The sequence below is a fragment of the Mirounga leonina genome, unplaced genomic scaffold (genome assembly GCF_011800145.1).
Source record: "Mirounga leonina isolate KUSES-001 unplaced genomic scaffold, KU_Mleo_1.0 Mir_94, whole genome shotgun sequence".
Lineage (NCBI taxonomy): Eukaryota > Metazoa > Chordata > Mammalia > Carnivora > Phocidae > Mirounga > Mirounga leonina.
The window spans coordinates 36180017-36190050 of record NW_023270855.1 but is presented as its reverse complement, the minus strand read 5'-3'; positions in this window follow the sequence as shown (position 1 = coordinate 36190050).

Below are 10034 nucleotides of genomic sequence, written 5' to 3'. Positions count from 1 at the left end.
GTTAAGAAAAAAAAAAGAAGAAGAAGAAGAAGAAGAAGGTAGCGGGAGGGGAAGAATGAAGTGGGGGAAATCGGAGGGGTAGACGATCCATGAGAGATGATGGACTCTGAGAAACAAACTGAGGGTTCTAGAGGGGAGGGGGGTGGGAGGATGGGTTAGCCTGGTGGTGGGTATTGAGGAGGGCACATTCTGCATGGAGCACTGGGTGTTATGCACAAACAATGAATCATGGAACACTACATCTAAAACTAATGATGTAATGTATGGGGATTAACATAAGAATAAAAAAAAAAAACACCTGGGGATAAATATTCCAAATTCTGACTCCATTTTCAATTATTGCTTTAGAATAATTATTCCACCAAAAGGTACAAATATTTTTAAGGCTCTTGATATACATTGCCATATTATTTTCCAGAAGCTCTGATTCAATTTATAATCTCCCCAGGTATATATGGGTTTTTAATGTTTGGGGCTTGGGTATTAAAAACTGGTAACCATCTGGGGGGGAGGAGCAAGATGTCAGAGCAGTAGGAGACCTAAATTTCATCTGGTCACAGGAATTCAGCTAGATAGGGATCAAACGATTTGGAACACCTACAAACTCACCAGGAGATCGAAGAAAAGAATAGCAGCAACTCTCTGAACAGAAAAGCGACCACTTTCTGGAAGGTAGGACATGCGGAGAAGTGAATCCGAGGGGATATTCAGGAGGATAGGTGGAGGGGAGGGGGCCTCTGTCAGCCGCCGCTATTGGCAAGTGATAGAGCCATGGAGCACAAAATCAGAACTTTTAGAAGTTGGCTCTGCTGAGGGACGTCGCTCCAGTGGCTAAGCGGGGGGTGGAACCCTCGCTGGGACAGTGTGGTCTCAGGACCCTAGGGGTCACAGAAAGACTGGGGGTGCCTGAGTGCGGCAGAGCTCCCAGGTATTGGAGTGGGGAAGCCGGCTGCAGAGACGGAGCCAAGGCGCGGGCTCTCAGCTCGGGGTTGCCATAAATGGTGATCCACGGCACAGTCGGGCCACTGCTCCTCCAGCAGGGACCCAACAAGCGGCAGATCCGGGGAGACTCACCTTCCTCCCCCAGGAGGAGCAGCGCAGGAGCACACCACAGGGATCTGCTGGATTTGGAGACTCCACACAGGGTCAGGTGCCAGAGATAGAAATGCACGGTCACAGGCCAGGTGAGCACGGAGTGTGGCCGGAGACCGGGGAGACAGGAGTGACTGACTGCTTTTCTCTGGGGGTGCACTGAGGAGCAGGGCCCTGAGTTCTCGGCTCCTCCAGAGTGGAGATTGGGAGGCCGCCACTTTCACTCTCAGCCTCCAAAACTGTACCGAAAGCTTGCAGGGAACAAAAGCTCCCAAGAGCAAACCCAAGCAGATTACTTAGCCCAACCGGCAAGGGTGGGGCAATTCCACCTCCAGCAAAGACATTTGGGAACCACAGCAACAGGCCCCCTCCCCCAGAAGATCAGCAAGAACACCCAGCCAAGACCAAGTTTACCGATCAATGAGAACGGCAGAACTCCAGAGCTAGGGGAATACTGCACATAGAATCCATGGCTTTTTTACCATGATTCTTTAGTCTTTCAAAGTTAATTTTTTAATTTTCTTTTTCCTTTTTTTTTTTGAATTTTTCTTTTTCCCTTTTTCAACCAACATTTTATCAATCCCTTTTTTAAAAATCTTTTTTTATTTTTCCTTTTTAGAGTCATAATCTATCCCTTCATAGTAGTTAACCTTATTTTTGGTATATATATAAGTTGTTCTGTCTTTAAATTTTTGGGATACAGTTTCTTCTAACAAACCAAAATATACCCTAAATCTCTAGTGTATGGCTCTGTTCTAGTCTCCTGCCTGATCACATTCTCCCCCTTTTTTTTAATTCCTCTTCTTTCTTTTTTCAACCAACTTCTTATCTTATCAATTCCTTTTATAAAATCTTTTATAATTTTCATCTTTACAGTCATATTCCATCCCTTCATTGTATTTACCCTTATTTCTATACATATATAAGTTTTTCTTTCTTTAAAATTTTGGGAGACACTTTCTTCTAACAGACCGAAATACGCCCAAAATCTCATGTGTGGCACTGATCTATGCACCAGCCTGATCATATTTGATCATATTCTTTTTTTTATCTTATTCTTTTTCTTTTTTTTCTTTTTTTCTTTCTTTACCTTTCTTTTCCCCTGGTTTCAGATCTCTTCTGATTTGTTTAGTGTATATTTTTCTGGGGTCATTGTTACCCTGTTAGCATTTTGCTCTCTCATTCATCTATTCTCCTCTGGACAAAATGACAAGACAAAAAAAATCACCTCAAGGGCGCCTGGGTGGCTCAGTTGGTTAAGCGACTGCCTTCGGCTCAGGTCATGGTCCTGGAGTCCTGGGATCGAGTCCTGCATCGGGCTCCCTGCTCGGCAGGGAGTCTGCTTCTCCCTCTGACCCTCCTCCCTCTCATGCTCTCTGTATCTCATTCTCTCTGTCTCAAATAAATAAATAAAATCTTTAAAAAAAAAAATCACCTCAAAAAAAAAAAAAAAGAAAAAGAGGCAGTACCAACTGCCAGGGACCTAATCAATACAGACATTAGTAAGATGTCAGATCTAGAGTTCAGAATGACAATTTTAAAGATACTAGCTGGGCTTGAAAAAAGCATGGAAGATATTAGAGAAACCCTCTCTTGAGAAATAAAAGAACTAAATTCTAACCAAGTAGAAATCAAAAAGGCTATTAATGAGGTGCAATCAAAAATGGGGGCGCTAACTGCTAGGAAAAATGAGGCAGAAGAGAGAAATAGTGATATAGAAGACCAAATGATGGAAAATAAAGAAGCTGAGAAAAAGAGAGATAAACAACTACTGGATCACGAGGGCAGAATTTGAGAGATACGCGATACCATAAGACAAAACAATATTAGAATAATTGGGATCCCAGAAGAAGAAGAGAGAGAGAAGAGGCAGAAGGTATATTGGAACAAATTATAGCAGAGAACTTCCCTAATTTGGGGAAGAAAACGGGCATCAAAATCCAGGAGGCAGAGAGAACCCCCCTCAAAATCAATAAAAATAGGTCAACACCCCAACATCTAATAGTAAAACTTATGAATCTCAGAGACAAAGAGAAAATTCTGAAAGCAGCTCGGGACAAGAGGTCTGTAACCTACAATGGTAGAAACATTAGATTGGCAACAGACTTATCCACAGTGACCTGGCAGGCCAGAAAGGACTGGCATGATATATTCAGAGCACTAAATGAGAAAAATATGCAGCCAAGAATACTCTATCCAGCTAGGCTGTCATTGAAAATAGAAGGAGAGATAAAAAGCTTCCAGGACAAACAAAAACTAAAGGAATTTGCAAACATGAAACCAGCCTTACAAGAAATATTGAAAGGAGTCCTCTAAGCAAAGAGAGAACCTAAAAGTAACATAGACCAGAAAGGAACACAGACAATATACAGTCACAGTCACCTTACAGGCAATACAATGGCACTAAATTCATATCTTTCAATAGTTACCCTGACTGTAAATGGACTAAATGCCCCAATCAAAAGACACAGAGTATCAGACTGGATAAAAAAACAAGACCCATCGATATGCTGTCTGCAAGAGACTCTTTTTAGACCCAAAGACACCCCTAGATTGAAAGTAAGGGGGTGGAAAACCATTTACCATGCTAATAGACACCAAAAGAAAGCTGGGGTGGCAATCCTTGTATCAGACAAATTAGATTTTAAACAAAGACTATAATAAGAGATGTGGAAGGACACTACATCATACATAAAGGGTCCATCCAACAAGAAGATCTAACAATTATAAATATCTATGCCCCTAACATGGGAGCAGCCAATTATATAAGCCAATTACCAACAAAAACAAAGAAACACATCGACAACAATACAATAATAGTGGGGGACTTTAACATCCCCCTCACTGAAATGGACAGATCGTCTAAGCAAAAGATCAACAAGGAAATAAAGACTTTAAATGACACACTGGACCAAATGGACTTCACAGACATATTCAGAACATTCCATCCCAAAGCAATGAATACACATTCTTCTCTAGTGCCCATGGAACATTCTCCAGAATAGATCACATCCTAGATCACAAATCACATCTCAACCAGTACCAAAAGACTGAGACCATTCCCTGCATATTTTCAGACCACAATGCTTTGAAACTAGAACTCAATCACAAGAGGAAAGTTGGAAAGAACTCAAATACATGGAGGCTACAGAGCATCCTACTAAAGAATGAATGGGTCAACCCGGAAATGAAAGAAGAATTTAAAAAATTCATGGAAACCAATGAAAATGAAAACACAACTGTTCAAAATCTTTGGGATGCAGCAAAGGCAGTCCTAAGAGGAAAGTATAGAGCAATACAAGCCTTTCTCAAGAAACAAGAAAGGTTTCAAATACACAACCTAACTCTACACCTAAAGGAGCTGGAGATAGAACAGCAAATAAAGCCTACACCAAATAGGGGAAGAGAAATAATAAAGATCAGAGCAGAAATCAATGAAATAGAAACCAAAAGAACAGTAGAACAGATCAACGAGACTAGGAGCTGGTTCTTTGAAAGAATTAACAAGATTGATAAACCCCTGGCCAGACTTATCAAAAAGAAAAGAGAAATGACCCAAATCAACAAAATCATGAATGAAAGAGGAGAGATCACAACCAACACCAAAGAAATACAAACAATTATAAGAATATATTATGAGCAACTATATGCCAGCAAATTAGATAATCTGGAAGAAATGGAAGCATTCCGAAAGATGTATCAACTACCAAAACCGAGCAAGGAAGAAGTAGCAAACCTGAACAGACCTATAACCACTAAGGAAATTGAAGCAGTCATCAAAAATCTCCCAAAAAACAAAAGCCCAGGGCCAGATGGCTTCCCAGGGGAATTCTACCAAACATTTCAAGAAGAATTAATACCTATTCTTCTGAAACTGTTCCAAACAATAGAAATGGAAGGAAAACTTCCAAACTCATTTTATGAGGCCAGCATTACCTTGATCCCCAAACCAAAGACCCCATCAAAAAGGAGAATTACAGACCAATATCCTTGATGAACATGGATGCAAAAGTTCTCACCAAAATACTAGCCAATAGGATCCAACAGTACATTAAAAGGATTATTCACCACGATCAAGTGGGATTTATCCCTGGGCTGCAAGGTTGGTTCAACATCCGCAAATCAAACAACGTGATACAATACATTAACAAAAGAAAGAACAAGAACCATATGATCCTCTCAATAAATGCAGAAAAAGCTTTTGACAAAGTACAGTATCCTTTCTTGATCAAAACTCTTCAGAGTATAGACACAGAGGGTACCTACCTCAATATCATAAAAGCCATCTATGAAAAACCCACAGTAAATATCATTCTCAATGGGGAAAAACTGAGAGCTTTCCCCCTAAGGTCAGGAACATAGCAGGGATGTCCACTATCACCACTGCTATTCAACATAGTACTAGAAGTCCTAGCCACAGCAATCAGACAACAAAAAGAAATCAAAGGCATCCGAATCAGCAAAGAAGAAGTCAAACTCTCACTCTTTGAAGATGATAGGATACTTTATGTGGAAAACCCAAAAGACTCCACCCCAAAACTGCTAGAACTCATACAGGAATTCAGTAAAGTGGCAGGATATAAAATCAATGCACAGAAATCAGTGGCAATCCTATACACCACCAACAAGACAGAAGAAAGAAATTAAGGAGTCGATCCCATTTACAATTGCACCCAAAACCATAAGAGACCTAGGAATAAATCTAACCAAAGAGGCAAAGAATCTGTACTCAGAAAACTACAAAATACTCATGAAAGAAACTGAGGAAGATACAAAGAAATGGAAAAACATTCCATGCTCATGGATTGGAAGAACAAATATTGTGAAGATGTCAATGCTACCTAGAGCAATCTACACATTTAATGCATCCCTATCAAAATACCATCCACTTTTTTCAAAGAAATGGAACAAATAATCCTAAAATTTGTGTGGAACCAGAAAAGACCCCAAATAGCCAGAGGAATGTTGAAAAAGAAAAGCAAAGCCGGCGGCATCACAATTCTGGACTTCAAGCTCTATTACAAAGCTGTAATCATCAAGACAGTATGGAACTGGCACAAAAAGCAGACACATAGATCAATGGAACAGAATAGAGAGCCCAGAAATGGACCCTCAACTCTATGGTCAACTCATCTTTGACAAAGCAGGAAAGAATGTCCAATGGAAAAAAGACAGTCTCTTCAACAAATGGTGTTGGGAAAATTGGACAGCCACATGCAGAAGAATGAAACTGGACCATTTCCTTACACCACACACAAAAATAGACTCCGAATGGTTGAAAGACCTCAATGTGAGACAGGAGTCCATCAAAATCCTAAAGGAGAACACAGGCAGCAACCTCTTTGACCTCAGCCGCAGCAACTTCTTCCTAGAAACATCGCCAAAGGCAAGGGAAGCAAGGGCAAAAATGAACTGTTGGGACTTCATCAAGATAAAAAGCTTTTGCAAAGCAAAGGAAACAGTCAACAAAACCAAAAGACAACCGACAGAATGGGAGAAGATATTTGCAAATGACATATCAGATAAAGGGCTAGTTTCCAAAATCGATAAAGAACTCATCAAACTCAACACCCAAAGAACAAAGAATCCAATCAAGAAATGGGCAGAAGACATGAACAGACATTTTTCCAAAGAAAACATCCAAATGGCCAACAGACACATGAAAAAGTGCTCAACATCGCTTGATATCAGGGAAATCCAAATCAAAACCTCAATGAGATACCACCTCACACCAGTCAGAATGGCTAAAATTAAAAAGTCAGGAAATGACAGATGTTGGCGGGGATGCGGAGAAAGGGGAACCCTCCTACACTGTTGGTGGGAATGCAAGCTGGTGCAGCCACTCTGGAAAACTGTATGGAGGTTCCTCAAAAAGTTGAAAATAGAGCTACCATATGATCCAGCAATTGCACTACTGGGTATTTACCCCAAAGATACAAAAGTAGGGATCCGAAGGGGTACGTGCACCCCGATGTTTATAGCAGCAATGTCCACAATAGCCAAACTGTGGAAAGAGCCAAGATGTCCATCGACAGATGAATGGATAAAGAAGATGTGGTATATATATACAATGGAATATTATGCAGCCATCAAAAGGAATGAGATCTTGCCATTTGCATCGACGTGGATGGAACTGGAAGGTATTATGTTGAGTGAAATGAGTCAAACAGAGAAAGACATGTATCATATGATCTCACTGATATGAGGAATTCTTAATCGCAGGAAACAAACTGAGTGTTGTTGTAGTGGGGGGTGGGGTGGGAGGGATGGGGTGACTGGGTGATAGACACTGGGGAGGGTATGTGCTCTGGTAAGCGCTGTGAATTGTGCAAGACTGTTGAATCTCAGATCTGTACCTCTGAAACAAATAATGCAATATATTTTAAGAAAAAAAAAAGAAGAAGAAGAAGGTAGCGGGAGGGGAAGAATGAAGCGGGGGAAATCGGAGGGGTAGACGAACCATGAGAGACGATGGACTCTGAAAAACAAACTGAGGGTTCTAGAGGGGAGGGGGGTGGGAGGATGGGTTAGCCTGGTGGTGGGTATTGAGGAGGGCACATTCTGCATGGAGCACTGGGTGTTATGCACAAACAATGAATCATGGAACACTTCATCTAAAACTAATGATGTAATGTATGGGGATTAAAATAAGAATTTAAAAAAAAAAAGATTTCTATTACCAATCAAATATTGCATTCCAGATTACTTCAGGCCAGTGTCTCTTGAGTTCTTTCCTATCCCTCATCTCGGGAGCGCCTAGGTGGCTCAGTCGTTAAATGTCTGCCTTCGGCTCAGGTCATAATCCCAGGGTCCTAGGATCAAGGCCCACACTGGGCTCCTTGCTCTGTGGAAGCCTGCTTCTCCATCTCCCACTCCCCCTGCTTGTGTTCCCTCTCTTGCTGTGTCTCTTTCTGTCAAATAAATAAATAAAATCTTTAAAAAAATTTTTTTAAAAAGTCCTTCCCCTCATCTCTCAGCCTCAGTAACTCATTGTTAAAACAGAAATAGGCCCCTCTTAAAGAATTGGTGTCACAATTAAAGATAATGGCCATAAAATGTCTCCTCTAGGGCCTGGTCTGTGGTAGGTATTTTGTGCTGTAATGTTGGTAATAGTTGTAATGTACGTGCCTTTCTCCTCTACTTGATTATAAAGTCCCAAATGGAGTAGGTGTTCTGTTTCATTGATAATTATTTCACTGCTTTGTGGGTTTCTAATTTTATAGTTACCATAAGCTTGACAATCTATGGTTTTTAAGTCCACAGCACTTGCATGCCTGAGAATTGGGAAGGAGGAGGCATGGGGCCTACCCAGGGCAGACACCTCTTACAATTCCAAAAAGTGGTAGCCAAAGGAAAGCAGATGAGAAGGTGAAGCAAAAGAGGAGTCGGGGGGGGGCGGGAAGAAAGGACAAGCACCCAAGAAGCTAAAGGGTAGAACAGAGCAAATGGGGGCTTTTCACTCTTTACTGTCAATGGCAAAATGCCTCCTCATCTGAATGGTTCTTGTACTTTGTGTCCAGCAGAGTCTTCCCTCCTCTCATCCCATGACTCTCCCACTCAGGGTCTTTGCAGGCAACTCTTTTCCAGCCCGCCCCCCCACCCCCCACTGCCCCAGGCTGAGTCGAGCTCCCCTTATGTGAATTCTGCATTCTGCCAAGCTTTCTTCTGCCCACTAGGCTGGATCTGTGCAGAAGTCCTGTCCGTGTTTGCTGAACTGGACTGCTAGAAGGTCTTGCATGTCTCACTGATCCAGGATATAAAGGAAAGAGTATACTCCTCCTAGAGATGACCTCACATCATCCAAGTTCTATGCAGCAGACACCCAAGCATACCTGGTGAAATATGTCTTGGTGACATCTCTGTCATTGTTCCAAATGGCCATAGGTGAATGTTAAAAAGGCTTCTTTTGCAAGCCATGTTGTGCAGTGGTTTAGTCAGAGCAGAACTGAAGCATTCATCTCAGAGGTGGTTGTGGAGAGCACCAAGTCACCGTATGAAAGTCACCTTCTAGCTCAGAGGGCCTTTGTCCACCTGGTCTGCTAGGCCAACAACTGTCTGCAAGTTGGTAAGAGTGAAGCCTCAGCAATATGGAGCTGTCCTGCACTAGAATCCCTCCCTGTGTGGTACTTGCGTGTCAAAAGGCAGTGAAGGGGGAGAGTAGCTGAGCACTGTTAGTTAGTGAAGCTGCCATGCTCCTCATTCCTCCTACCTACAGCCCTCCATGCCCCCAGAGTAGGGACCGCTCAGAGTACGGTCCCCATGACTGCACCGATCTCAAGTGCTTTATGTTGTAAAGACACAGGCTTGCCAGCAAGTCTTGGCAATAGCGAAACAGTTAGGAGAACTAGGGCAGAGGATGTGAAGAACATGCCTACACCTGCTTTGTACGTGGAGAAGAAGCTTATGATCCAGGGCTTGCAGATCTGAGAGCACAGCTCCAGAGATGTGATTTCAAAGATCCAGGGGCCATCTGACCACATAGGGGATTGAGTACAAAGGGTCTTTGAGCTGATAACTATCAAGTTCTCTTTCAGAGAAAAGTCTTTAGGAATAACTTCCCCAGAGATGCCCTTTATATCAGGAAATCTGTCTAGAGTCGGCTCTCTTAACTGCCTGATAAAGCTTTGTCATGGGGGCTGTCCTGTGCATTGTAAGCTGTTTGGAAGCATCCCCGGCTTCTACCTACTACATGCCAGTGGCAGCACCCTCCTCCTCCCAGAGATGACAATCGAGGTTGTCTTCAGACATCACCAAATGTTCCATGGGGAGCAAAAATGTCCTCAGTTGAGAACCACCAGTCTAGAGAGTGGTAACTCTCATGTCCAGCTATAAAATGAAACCTAGCGCTGAAATCTCACTCAAAATACAGTCTGAGCAACCCTGATGACACCCCATCTAGCTGTTTGTTCAAGACGTCAAGTTGGTTGCATTTTTCCCTAAGC